At 36.7% G+C, this 14,912-nt stretch overlaps 1 long non-coding RNA gene across 2 annotated transcripts; it reads left to right on the top strand.

Moving 5' to 3' along the window:
* Window positions 1-9,486: 9,486 nt before the first annotated feature.
* LOC147754756 (uncharacterized) lies at window positions 9,487-14,207 on the top strand. Of its 2 annotated transcripts, XR_015330056.1 has the most exons (4): window positions 9,487-9,582; window positions 11,315-11,490; window positions 12,638-12,743; window positions 12,861-14,207. It is a non-coding gene; the product is annotated as an uncharacterized LOC147754756 (long non-coding RNA). The 2 variants fall into 2 exon arrangements; XR_015330055.1 differs by having other exon boundaries at window positions 12,638-14,207.
* The last annotated feature ends 705 nt before the right edge of the window (window positions 14,208-14,912 follow it).

The raw sequence follows: 14,912 nt of genomic DNA, 5'->3' as shown, positions 1-14,912 counted from the left end.
CTAATATGCATTTTTTAATGAATTGGTGCAAATTTTTAGGTTATAACAAAGTCACTTAGACAATTAACATTTGTCAAGAGTATCAGAAATTTCTGATTAGTTTGGAAGAGTACAATCTTATACAAAATTAGATCTTCGTGCAGCATATATGCATTAATCAGTGCATGAAAAAATCGCAAAGGTACTTGCTGATAAACGGACACCGTGGTCCACATAAATATACAAGAATGCCAGGGGCGTTACTGGGTCTGTTTCAAACTGGTAGAAAATAATAGATACTATTTTGGCCGGAATACCCGCCGTAATTGTTAAGCAAACCAAAGAAAAACACTAAGTATCCTAAGTACTCAGTTGCGCTAGACATGCATCGACAATAAAACGAAATTTATACAAACTGCTAGACAACTCTGTGCTTTCTTATATTCAAAGCATTTCGAAAAGCCAAGATGTACTATACGCGATTATTGGAGCTCGTCAACCTAAAAATAGGTCTGAATTAAGATAATTTATGGGCATAACACAATTCTACCTACGAAATAACCGATATTTCTAAACCACTATATAAATTATTTAAAAAAATAAATAAATATTTTGAACGAAATAATCCTGGCTTAAATTTCTTCAAACAGTTAAAAAATTTCATCATATATAGTCTGATTGTAATAAAAAGAAACCATTAGTTCTCGCCGCAAAAGTATCACTACTTTATAATTCTCGAATATTGTTCCATATAAAACTCCAAACGTCCCATCGCAGTTTGTTCGAGAGCATTGGGTAAAGCTCAATAAAAGTACTCTCAATGTGATAAGAAAGCTCTTGCAGTAAACAGTACATGTTCCTATCTCAATATTAAGTCATTTCTGAATCAGGCCTTTGCAGCGTTGGCCGCTCATGCAAAGGCCTTAAGAGATGGTAACTTCTGCCAGCGCTATTGTATCTACACTAAAGATCAGTTCCGGAATATTCGACAGACAGGGACCGACAGCACGACGCTAAAAACTGCCCAATGGAATTGCGAGGATACTACAACGTTAGTGCTCGTTACGCCGACGGTTTGGATGGATGTTGATATCCTCGTGCTACTCTTGTCGAATTTTACGCCATCAGCTATTTGGCTCGAAAGAGTAATGTCTCAGTACGTCCAGGTGGCGACATTTCTATGTTTCATAATCATAAAGTACGTCACCTATCATTAGGATGAGTTAAAGATAGTGTCATTGTATTACACAAACTTTGTTTTTTTTCGATATCTTCTAATCGTAAATTGCCACTAGGTCGCTCGTCTAGACAGAATCGACCCAAACTACACATCAACGCTCCGAGATAGGCCAGACTGTACTTCCTGGGTAATCAACACAGACCCGATACCGACATTTAAAGGTCGCGTTGAAATATCGGTTATCGACGTGTTTGTGACGAGATACCCGAGATAAAGGTCGCTTCTTTGGAATTTTGATTTCGGATAATTAAACTTTGCTCAGCTATGGGCAGTATTAAACTCCACCCAAAGTTCATATAGTGGTTGGGGTCACTCCTAAAAGAGTAAAAATTTTCCTGATAAAAAGACAACAAAAAATAATATGCTGTTTCCTGACAATATATGTGATGTTTATTATTCAGGATAATCGTATCAGACTACCGTACGTAGACCATTCATAAGCAGTCAGTTCGAACAATTTTTAAAACGCCGATAGTTTAGGTATCTAATGGTGCTGGAGAACGAACGGTACGTGCCACTAAAAAGTACTTGAACTACGTAAAACGCTAAGTGAGTTCTTCGTCGTGTGAATCCGACGTCTTCAGTTTCTAGCAGAAAATGCTCTATAGTAGTATTTTTCATAAAATTATCTATGAAGACACTGTCGTAAGGATTCGCAGAAATCAAATAAGAAAAAATAGGCACCGATTCCTCTAAATAAAACCGTCCTATAGAAGAAGAACACTTAAACCCCCAGGATATCTAGAACTCTTGCTCGTCCAAAAACAACTACTATCAAGTAATTTCCTTAAACTACCCATGTAAGATAATCAGTCTGTGGAAACAAAAAAGATGCCCAATTAAGTATTTTGGAACCGAACACTCAAAACAGTGCCGAAGGATATAGCGTTGCAACATTCGACTATATAACGAAATATATGAATACACAAAAGTTAAAACCAACTCATTGTTAATAGAGTTATCGAAACATACTCCATAGAGTCCATAGACCTCCATAGATTTCAGCCGATGTTCATCTTTGAGAAGTGATCTTAATGTTGCTTCCAATGACTCAAACGACGCGGGTCGAAGTTAAATTTTTTTTTTAATTTAAAAATAAAGATAAATTTCTCTTCAGTGTAAATGTGTTATATGGCGAGGCGAAACTGTATTATTCTATTAGTATCAGGCGAGAAAATTTAAGACTTCTAAATCCTAGTTCATTCTATTTCACTTGTTATTGGCCTATCGGTTGAATTTAAAGCTCATGTATTAGGAAGGTCAAAACTTGGGCAGCAGCATGATACGGCTTTCTGTATTTAACGTTTTGGTTCCGGTGTCCTCATATATTCATCGTACTGGCACGATGAGCATATTCCAATGTTGAAGCGAAAACCGAAAGTTCAGAGAAGCGCAGCGTTATGTAGAATGACCCACTGCTTTCGATAATTTTGATACGTATTTTTGTAGAACATTGACCATCTTTTATATAGGGTGATTTGGTGTTATTACCCATATGCCATGAGCCATATGTAAATTCCTGATCTACGTTTAGGTCCGGGATTTCAACTTGGCCCAGCGTCTCGCAGTTCTGTGGCAAAGGTTTTATATCCTTGTCAGGCCACACCGGAATGTAGATGTATGTCATTCTGTTTTTACCTTCTTCGCTTGCCAAATAAGCTAGAACGTTTTCGAATTTCTTCATATGATGTTCTATGAAAAGCGATTTTTTTAAATCTAAAACACTCCAATCAGCGTTTTGGTTCTTTTAGCCATCACCAAAAATTGTTTAGAATCCCTGGCCTCTTTCTCAGTGTGCATTGCACACCATTGTCAGGAATAGCTTCATATGTGCGAATGTACATGAGGGCGTTCCATCGAAGTCCTGTAATGTAGCTCGATCCGCCTTTGAATGAAAACGACAGAACGATACGTTTGCCAACATCCACAAATTCATCTTCGTTGCCTACGGGGTCAGTGTTACCCCTTGTGTGGTCGATCGTAGAGAAAGATTTTCCTATTTAATCTTTGAGGCTATATCGACCAGATATTACTGAAAGCGATAGATAATGGCTTGCTATGGATAAGTAAACTGATTTCGATGGTTCATTAGTAGATGTGCATAATGTTTATTGGCTGTTTTTACGTACCTAATAAAAGTATGTTCTTTCAATTCTAAACGATACGAAATTTTGGACACTTCAAGGCTGCCCTGTGGATTAATGAAATTCATAATTGTCATTTCGGGCACTATTTGGTCCTATCATAAATAGTACTTCGTACAATTAATGAAGCACCGTAGCCTTCTCTGGAGGACGGCACTTCCCAGTGACGCCAAAATAGTTATTTGAAATAGACAATTATATTAATTGATATTTTTTTTTAAAAAGCCTTTGCCTCAAATATTTCTCCTGTACAAATCATACAGTTCTACGGATCGTTGAGTATGACTCAGTTGAATTTTTCCTTGCACACGAGAAAAATTCATCGTTTCATCTACCAGGAATGATAAATTTCATCCATTATACTTACATCTGACGAGTTTTTTTTTATGTTGACTTATTCTACGGTGTCTACGTGGCGTTGATCTTCTGCTGTCCCAAGTTGTTGTCTCAGACGTTCTACTCTACGCCGATCGTGTTTTTGCTACCTCTGTTGTGTTTTATTCTGCCCGGAAGTCGGCCGTCTCCCTTCTTTTGTTCTACACCATTCATATGCATTTTCTGCGCGTTCATTCTCCATGTAGCGTGTATTACTTCCAATATGTCTGTGTTTATTCTATCTAGAAATCATCGGTCTCTCACAATCTGTTTTAGGCCAATTATTTACGCTTTCTGCTGTTCCGGCCAGTCGCTTTGCATCTTCACAACTCAATTGTTCTGGGTTGCTATTTCTAATTGTGATCGTTTTAACATAGTGCAAAATAATTATTAAGCCATAATCTTAATCTATGCAAAGGGGGATAGCTTCATCAGTTTACGCCATCCACAGTATGAGCGGCAGTACGACCATTGCTCTGATCACCGTAAAGAATAGCTAATAGATTTGAAAAATTCCATCATAGTAGTGTAAATTACGACATTTTTGCCACAAGTTTGTTGGATATTTCTCCTGTTTTTTTTCGTTGTCTTATAGGAAATCATTTTAGTTGAGATGATTTGTAAATAACGTTTTTGCCTAACACTCCTGCTTTGATAAACGAAAAAAAATTATACGCCAAACACGAACACGACGGGGAAGCATTGAACAATAAAGATGTTAACTGTGAATCCTTGCTTAATGTACACGCAATTCATCACGGAAAGAGGATATAAATGAACGAAGGAAGCGCTGAAAAAATCACTCTTTAGATATATTCAAACTTCAGTAAAATGTATATCCAGGTAATTTTTTTAGAGAATAAATCAACTGTTTTTCAAAAATCATTGGAACTTTTTTTTATCAACCCTTTTATCAATTAGACACAGCTCTCTGCTTGTTCTACTAAATCATTCAGGAAGTCATTGTGATAAAATAAATAAAAAAAAGCTACACTTCACTCAGTACTATGTGTAATCATAACGCAAAGTATATATGGGAGTATTAAACATGAAAGTCGGTGAGCACCGTTATTAAATAAGTAAACATGTTTATTTTCAGTGATCTCTGAAAAGAATGCTATATATATATATATATTTTTTTTTTATATATCGCTTCATTGTAGTGCCATGTTCGTTAAATAAAAGAAAAAAAAAACTACATAAATAACCTTTGCAAAGATTGTTTAATTAGGACAATTAGTAGAACTATGAAATTGGTCACAGTATCAGGGCTAAGCTGCTATTACACGTAATAATAACCTGTAGCACATATTCAGGTGAAAAATTTTGTCCTTGTAGAATCTTAAGTCCTGTTCGTTCTTAGAAGAGCCAACAATAGGGCATTTTATTTAAATAGTTAGAGATCATCAAAAGCATCAATATAAGCAGATCTTTGCACATGCTTCATGAAAAGCGGATCTAGAGCTCTTGTGAGTGAATTTCTGAGACACCGAGGGGGTACTGGATGGCAGTAACCTAAGTAATTAAGGGCTTATTAAGGTAGCTAATATGACTGGACTCGAAATTTATAAATTCGTCGGTCGGACAATTACTTCCATCAGAAATATATATTCCGTTCTATCATTTAACACCAGGTACGTCCACTTTCACGTTGCGTCACCATTTTTCCGCGACATTTATAAAAGAAAAGAGTACCAGCAATAGGCTTTTCCTTCGGCATATCAAGAGGTTATCTTGCATATTATCGATAGAAACTGCTTTAAGGAGCCATCTTCGATTTTCGGGGTACTCAAACCGCGACCTTGCCATTTGATCGCGGGAAACTGGCAAGACGCCAGGCATGTCCGACTGCCTCAAACAACAATTATGGCAACGGAATACTGCTCAGGAAAAGCTATCGCTCAGACATTCATTCAAATGTCTTTCATTTCACCCAGGCGCTAGCCGAAAACACGCAGAGGTTTGTTTTCTCTTTTATGTACGCCATACGAAGCAAGTGCAACAATCACAGCTTACTTAGTCGAATTTCAACCATATTATGCTTCGGGTCAGTTTTAATATTTTTCAAAGATAATTAGCTGAGCTGCAAAAAAAAGCCACCTTCAGTTTAAGTGAACGATGTATGATAATATACTTCATTTACTTCGCAAGAAAATAAAGGTAAATGAAAATTATTCGTTCATACTCGTTAGCGAATTAAGCGTAAGACGCACCACGCGAAGGTCCTGGTATTGGTTGCACGGGTTTTCGTGGCCGTTTCCTTTAACTGCATACATTTTATATAAATGGGTTTCTTGTCATAGTAGGGGGCTTGTAGCGAAGAATACTTAGGTCAAACAAAAATTATTCTTCAACTTATTGAGCAGTGTACAATTATAGTGATTTTCTTTGTCAAAAATATCGTTCTGTACTACTTTATTGAAATCGAGGTTTCAGTTATACGAAATGCGAACGCTCTTAAAGCTTTCAAGGATCTCTAAATTTCGAACTCTAAAGACCTCAGATGATGATATATATTAATGTCTGGCTTATTCGAAGAGCTACCCTCAGATTTTGTGTTGCTGGAGCCAATCTGTCGTCTTTCAACTCATATTTGAATTAGATTCTACGGCAGATTATAATACCTTCGATCTAATGACGTACCGCAAGATATCAGATCGAAAGCGCTTATGTTACCGAAATGGGCTACTCCGATCTGATCACGTACCACACCTCGTCAATGTTTGAGCAACAGTAACGACGTTAAAACTGGTCCAAACAGAGAGAGACTAATTTCTTCAGCTACGCAACGTGTGTTGAATTATGTGATTTATATAGTAATCGTAGTTATGTGTTGGCGGTATAGCGATCATTTGGGCTGGCAAAAAATACTGCATTTTTATAGACTATCGCTTAATTGAACTGAGTAATAGTACCGATATATAAGAGATATCGGCCTCGTAACGTTACAGGGTAGACTTTTAGCAAAGGTATTCGTATAAAACAATTTCCGCCCGGTGCAACAACGCATAAAAATCATATCATGATATAAGTGTGTAAACATCCAATAAAGCTCTGTTTTGACGATAGTTCTCACTTGCAGAGATCTGATTTTTATTATCCAGCTGGGTTCTTGCACACAGCGTATTGCGGATTGGCAGACATTGCCGTTTATGCACATACACAATAAAGTTCATAGAGCTGTTCTAAGACCAGCCCCTAAGGGAAACTTGCTACCTAGAAGTTGGTTTATTTTATTTATAGCGAAAATGTGCTTTCTATGTGATATGACGGCCTGTACAACACCTAGAAACTTATTGTTGGCCCGCCCGATATACGTTTAGTGGAGACAATGAGCAGATCGTGATCAGATCCCGTCGACAATGCACTCGTCACTGCTTTCTGAAAGAGCTAGTCGGGTCGTGCTCGCATGCTCCATGGGTCAATGAAAAAACTAGAGTATTACAAACGTCTACCTACGCTGTTAAATACTTTGTTGTACATATGCGTTAGTATATGTCTGCAATTTGTTTTCGATTTTACCACGTCTTCTAAGATAAGTATCTTAGCGTAGATTTAAGTTAGTGATTCAATACAATACTTATGCAGTCCGGATAGCATTTTTAAGTAAGCTATGTATTTGTGCAGTTTAGTGTGCACTCTAGACAAATTGCAAGAAACCGAGTTTTGTCTCTGCTTCTTGCAATTTGTCACAAATAGACTTTTAGCATTGTTCGGCAAATACAGTGAACTTATAACGTAAACCTTTTAAAGCTGTGGCTTGTTTTGATATATCTGAAACAACTTAAGGTGTTTTTGGAATGTTTAAGGTAGTGCAAAACACTCGCTTGTTCCAACGTTAGCAAGCACGAGAACTTCGTATTTTTCTATAGTGTTTCATTACAACTACTTCTACTTTAAGATATTTCGGGTACTAAAGGGCTCTTTCTGGATCACAACGGTTTGATTTCACAGCGGATACAGAATTAAAACAAGCCCTTTAAATATGCAGCTCAAGATCAGTTTCATCGGGCCTGTTTAGTGTTACGTGGACTAGGAATCAGCTCAAAGTTTGAATTAGCTAAAATTCCGATTAAGGTTGAGCCTATTGACAAAGTGACTTTAATGAGAATTAAGAATCTTGCTCCCCTGTCTATCACAAACAGACGATGGCGTGGTGATAGGATAATGCCCTATTCTCTAAGCCCAAAATAAGATACTGTCGGATAAACAAAAAAAGATCGTGTCTAGACATCTTCTAAGTGAAGTTCTGTTTCTAGTTTGTTCTTTATATTAAATATTATTTAGATACTCCGCATCATCGGTGCTTTATAAAAAGACCGTCAATCACACTGTGTGCGTATGCTCAATGCGACTGTTCATCTTTGTATTCCATGAGCCATTTGTCTTATTCTCGTTGGACTTGACTGGTCGTTTACGTCGTCGATTGATCTAGAGATTTTGAGCATCAAAAAGTTGTGGCAATGACCGAAATAAATATTCATTATTATCCTCGATCACATACATTGACCTTAAATAGCGATACATATATTATGATCAGTTGCGACTCGTAGAATATCATAGATTGGCACACAGAAGGTACCAACGAATTCAAACTATTTCAGGTCCATCGACTTAGGTAAACCAAAAAATTCAGGTACAGCCAATTGTTCAATAACCAAAACCGATTACTGTTTCTTTGGAACGCCATTTACAAGGAACACTCGTACGGTCAAGGTTGGTTGCTTGTTATCGCAGCTATCTACAGAAACTAGCCAGGCAAGTCTGCTACCTTAACGTCTTTAGATTAGAAGGTAGAGAGGACCGTTCTAGAGCCCTTCAGGTGAACGTAGATAGTATCAAAGATAGGTACCCAAATGAAGGTGCATCTCTATAATCTGATACATATTTTAACCCCAAAACAAATTTCAATGGGAGATATTGTCGAAATTTATCAGGGTATTGTTCCTAGTTGCGCTTATACACCAAAATCTGTAAATTATATTGAGAGGAAGTTAGCCAATGGTTTATCGGATTCTCGAATATTATTTGCCACGTGCCATCACTGTACGTTTTTTGCTATGATACTACACCGTATATGTTTTTAGGCATTTATATATATTCGAGATATCTAAACATAAAGTACACACTACTATAACAAAAAAAAATATATAATGTTTCCTTAGCTTTGTTCGAATAGAAACCGTGATTTTGTGGTCACAATTTCTGATCGTGTCTGGACTTAGTTAGTGTCAACTTGTTTATACCTAAAAATTTTATATATCTGCTCTATAGTCTTCTTTAGATAGGGTCTAGTTTACCAAATACAAAAGTTCATTGCAACTACCGGGCCCAGAAACTAGAAAGCGTACACTCGTTCTGTCATTGAGATGCTTTGACCATTGCTTTCTTCTAAATATGACATTTCTTTATAATAAACATAATAATACAAATAACAATAACGATTTGCTCAGATTTGTATTTTGGTGTCCTGGCTTATTAAATATGCTTTTGTTTATTAAGCTGTAATTGCGTTCACTTAACTTTATCTAAATCTAAATTATTTTAGATAAAGCTTCTATTTTTTTAGCAGAATTGAAGCCAAATTCTGTAATTGCTTCTAAAACTACCTTATATTAGCTTAATCACTAACTGGCATATATGAAAATTCAGAGTGTTGCTACCCTTGTTGCTGAATCTTTCATATAGTGACGGTAATGAAATTCGGCACATAATAAGTCAATAAATTTATTTTTTCTTCTTTCGTTTCAGTAAAATTCAGTTTCAGTTTTGATAAAAACCAGGGCATTTACAGGGGCCAAATAGATGAACGATCAACAATACCATTAAAAATATAGAGAAAACGTAAGTAATAAATTTTACGGAAAAAGAATTTATTAGACAATGGACGGACAACGTGCTTAAACAAAAAAAAATAATAAATATTCCTTAGTGAAGCCTTGCAACAGGTGGTCTTGGCCAGCTGATATATGCGTAACCGTAATATTCTACATAACGGTAATCGAAATAATTTTTTACCTTTAAATAAACTTATCTTTATCCCAGAGATCAAGCGTATATCCTCATACAAAAGCGATCCTGTTAATTTACTCCTATTTTTTTTTTATTATGAAAATGTTTTACTTGTTACATATTTAGCTATTGGGCTCACAAGTTGAGGACTATAGAGGACAATTAGAAGCGGTACCAGTTCTATCAATCTGGCCTGGCGGTTTGACCAAGCAGAGACCAACTAGATTTATTTTCTATTTTTTCTTTATTTCTACCCTTTGGCCTAAAAACAATACTTATGTTGACATACTTTGGTCCGGGTTGTTTAAAATTTTACTTACCATTTTATTAATTAAATACTTCCTTTTTATAACGTTTAGATGTCGTCGGAAGTATCCATGGTTAAGCACGTACGCAGGTGAAGGAATATTGACCTATGCACGTTCATAGAATGATAGGCAACTCACTTGTACCTTACTGGTGCTCTAAAGAAGAAGAGAAACCTGAACGAGGTTGTTTGCCGCTGATTTTCAGTTTCACAGCCATTCTTGCGTGACGGCTTTATTTCAACTGAAATTAAGTGTTACTAACCTAAACCTATTGTGTGTAGCATGGTAATAATAAGCCCATTATTGTAACGGTAAATTAACTTAAGATTAGTGAAATCTACCACTTTTGGGATGAAGCCCATCACAGGCTTTCACTATCCAAACTAGAATGTGTGACGATTTTGTCAAAATTTTACAAAATGCCGTTTCAAGCAACAAATACTATTATAAGCTATTATCACGAATTTAGGTTATTAAGCTTCGCTTGAAAATCATAACAGATTTTCTATAGTCAATAGCTGGTTTTGACCTGGCGAAAGTATCGATATCAATTTATACGGGCCTTAGAACACTCTGCTTGAATACCTTAAAAAAACGTTAATCATAGGAAACATTTTTGATTTAGGACTTCAAAATTTTTTTAGGTGTTTTCTTGAAATCTGACAGAATTCGAGACAAAACTCTCAATTAGGACAGAGCTGATATGCGTCGGTGTGGTTTATGATAATTTCGGGTAATTTAAGGTAGCTTCGAAAAATTCTTGCAAATCAGGCACAGATGTATCCTAAATTATTTATATACGTTAGAAATGATTACATTTTTAATAACGATGTGAAAATAATTTATTGGAAATGCAGCTATTGTACTAATCGAAAAACATGGAGACAGTTGTTTACCTGACTGCCTCTCGAAAGCGTCTTAGGTTGAGCGGCCTGATTGGACGAAGTTGGACAAGACTTCAATTCTAAGTGCTCTCATACACATTTCCTTTTACAAAAAATACACCTGCTTGATGTTCAAATGGATTCTAGGCTTTTGTTTGTAATGACGGATTGAATTTTTGTGCATCAAATCGAATCACAACCTTAAGCTTACGTTATTTAAACGTAACGATAGAACACAATGATCTTCTAGAAGTAGATCGAAACGACTAACATTTTCCCAATCAATATATAATCTAAAATATGTGTTATAAACTTAAATATACATCAGCCATATTTATTAGTGATTTCATTATGGTTGTCCTCTGCTACTAGGCAAGGGTTCGTATGCAAGGATCCATTGTTGTTCCTCACGCTATATCAGTCTCATCACGGTGTGTTGCAAGCAATATTTACTGCTGTGAAGCTAATAATTGACCGGTACCAATTTCATCAAGCTTTGCTTACCACAGCAACGCGTGAGAATTCGAAATTCCCTGTCACCGAACCAGGTAGGCTACCTATCTTCTAGGTTTTCCGGTTAAAGCTAATCATTGTTATAGAGTTATCTCTAGCTATGCATAGAGTCACCTTGCGATCTAAGGCTAAAAGCTAGATGTAATCGTAAGAAATATTTTTTTTTTGCAATTATTTGAAGATCTACTCGAATTGATAAGATACACTCCAAAAAAAAAGATGAACCTTGTTAGGTCCTACTGGAGATTGTTAAAAGGTAAAGCAAACGCCTAGACAACTCCTTTCATCAAAACCCGATTGATATTATCATACTGTCTTTAGGTTTTGCTAGAATGTACAGTTAGGCTGCGAAGTGCATTCTTGGGATTTTCTTACAAGTGGGTGCCGTATCGCCATTTACGCTAGCCTTAAGGCCTTAATGCTTGAAAATGCAGGTCGAAAAATTAACCGTGAATCACAAGAAGGCGCGATATGGCATGAACTATCGAATTAGTGATGTTTGAAATCAGGATGATACGGGGACAGGTAATGGTCCTAAATTTGGCTATGAGGTAGTGCGAGAGCAAAATGTCGCCCCCGTTATGATAAGAAACGTAATAATAATAGTAATCATACTCATATCAGACACCAAGCTCACCTTTGACTTATATGTTTACAGGCGTAAATATATTTCTATGGAAAAAATACGCGTATAAGGAAGGGGACGCTATTTTACGTTTCAAAATTAGCTTAAGTGAATATCGCGTGTTCACACAAAAGGTCATAGAAAAAATTTTGACTGTAATGCAAATATGTAAGGTCCTTTGTGCAGAATCGGTCCAACAACTCTACATGAGTTCTCTTTTGTATAAGTGTAGAATAATCTTAATCCGTACGTGCAAACACTACGATCGGCGACGCGTTGTTAAAAAAGGATACGTTTTTGGAGCATTATTATGCGATTGGTATATTTTTTCGGGCTAGGTCCGTGAATAATTTTTCATCAGGGTCATAGTAAATTTAAGCTTTTGCAACCTATATTTGATTCTTCTCTAACTTGAGATTCTAGTTGAAACATACATAGTTCCTAGATAAACTACAACTCGACGGCGTTTAACTATTGATGAATCTTGAATGAAGTTATATGTTCGAACGGATAGGTACCACGGATTCGGCAGCTGACTTTTACATATTTCTTTCCAGAATGCCCAGCTTTCGCCAGGGATTTCTAGTTTTCTGTGCCATAATAGTAGATGTTGAAAACTCTATGTTGGACAACCGGAAAGATGCGGTTACTTAGAAATGTCTTGTAAGTGATATTTATTGTACTAACTCCAGCGGCATCACTTAACTATAAAGAATAATTATATAGAAAAAGGCAACGTATATATGTCTACTGAAAGCAACATATCGTTTTCGCCTATAGGAATTGCAGTGCAAGCCGTTTCCATGGTAACATCTTTCTTAGCCTCATTATGCAAGGGACCGCTGGTGCAGGACCTTCAACGCGGAAGCAGTAGTCCTGCCTCCTAACCTTTACTAAAATAAGGCTGTTCGGGATATACATTATGCAAGTTAATCAGGTACAAAAAAATATACAATTATATTCTATTCCTCTATTTTATATCAAGTTTAATCAAGCTTCCCTACTCCCAGCCAATGCCTACAAAAGACTTTCGATACCTTTAAAATTCTTCCTGCTTCACAGAACTCTGGGTTATCAAAAAATGTTTAAAAAATAGACGAGAAAGATAGGTACTAAGCTACAAAATCTAGAGTTGTTTGAGAAAAAGTACTGTTTTGTACTCTGGTCCTGATAAACGTTTCATGTCGATGTAACAACTACGAACGATTATGAGAGCGTGTTCGATCAAAAACGCAAAAAGTAAAACTGAGATTAAGCGAGCTGTTTTGAAACTGAATAAGCGATGGTCTGAGAATTAAAAAGTGAAACGCTATATATATAAAGTAATTTTCGAAGAACTTCTCGGTTCAGCGATTGACCGTTGACAGCTCTAGCGTGTGCTAGATGTTACGCATGTTCTCTGTGTTCAAAGCGTACATTTCCAGGACGTACTCGAAAAGGCATATTGAATTCGTGGGATCCTATTAGTGGGATGAAACCTAGCTTTTGTTGATGTGAAACATAGGTTTTCTGATTTGGCCCACTTGCTACGTATGGGTAAAACTGTAACTTCAGTAACGGTAAGCGAGAATGCAAGCAAAACATGGAAATCAATATCCGATACAAAATTTTACATAGAAAGAATAGACGCTTCTGAATAACCACTGTTAAGGGATGATTAATGCTATTGTATTTGATCACCTACAGCGTCGTATAGGTGCTTTAAGTAGGGACAATATGAGAACAAAGTATAAAAACTATATATTCACTGGGTGGAAACTAGTTGCATCGTACCTAAATACAAGAACATTTCTGGACAATGTTTCTGGAGACAATAATAAAGAGCGACTGTCGTGAGACACGGTGAACGATATTTTGCACGGACCGATAAGTGGTAACTTTACGAGTATATGTGGCTTATTAAAGGTGTCCTCTGCCAAAGTAATTGTTTTTTTACAAGCTTTTCTTTTCAGAACTCAGGAGAAACGGAGAACAGCCGCTAATCATTAGAAACCAATATCCATTGCAGTACTACAAAAAGGTGGACATTGCAAAAACTTTGGCACTTCGGAATTATAATGATGTGCTATAATAAAATGAGATATTTACTTTTCAACTAATTATAACGAAATTTTCACCAATATATGAAATTACCAGTATTTAGTATTTGTCATGTTTTTACGAAAGCTGTAGGTACATAATGTATCAAATATTACACCGTATAGACCACGAAGCGCTTAGCAGAACGTTCTTCAAATGCGGAGCTAACTGTCCAGAGCTCGACCACTCAATTCTATTGAAAAATACAGCATTCGATTTGAGGTGCTGGTGACGCCAGTCGTACGAAGCAGATAGCGGCACGTTTCTAATGTTCCTCGATGGCAAACTCTTTCTTAGGAATATGTCTCGTGTCGTCTGAACTCTTCTACCCCCATTTTCAAGTAGATCTTATAATATATTTGCTTCCTCTGGGGAACTGGAGTTTTGGGAAGCGTCCAAGGCGCGAACTGGTAGCTATTTCAAGGTGCACCTCTCCAGCCTATCCAACTGCTAGCTTTCGCCTGTCTAGAAGCGACTTTGCAGCTTTGTCATTGTTGGCCTTTTCAGGCAGTTTGCTTGGGAGCCTCGTTGTATACACTGATTCGTAAGCAACAAGAGTATACTGGGGGTATCGATCGGCTGCAGTTACCAGCAGTGCAGTGTTGACAAATATATGCATACAAGTATATACCGCCTGTTATGAACGATACTTTACGCTTTAGGTAATATGCTAAAGATCATTAGGCCTAAAAATTGTACCAGTTTGGTAGCTTTCGATGACGAATCAGCGGGTTCTACACTTTCTATTAAAGT

Source organism: Varroa destructor, unplaced genomic scaffold (assembly GCF_002443255.2).
Source record: "Varroa destructor unplaced genomic scaffold, Vdes_3.0 BEIS01000006.1, whole genome shotgun sequence".
Taxonomy (NCBI): domain Eukaryota; kingdom Metazoa; phylum Arthropoda; class Arachnida; order Mesostigmata; family Varroidae; genus Varroa; species Varroa destructor.
The sequence above is the reverse complement of the archived record's forward strand: the minus strand, read 5'-3'. Positions and strand labels throughout refer to the sequence as shown.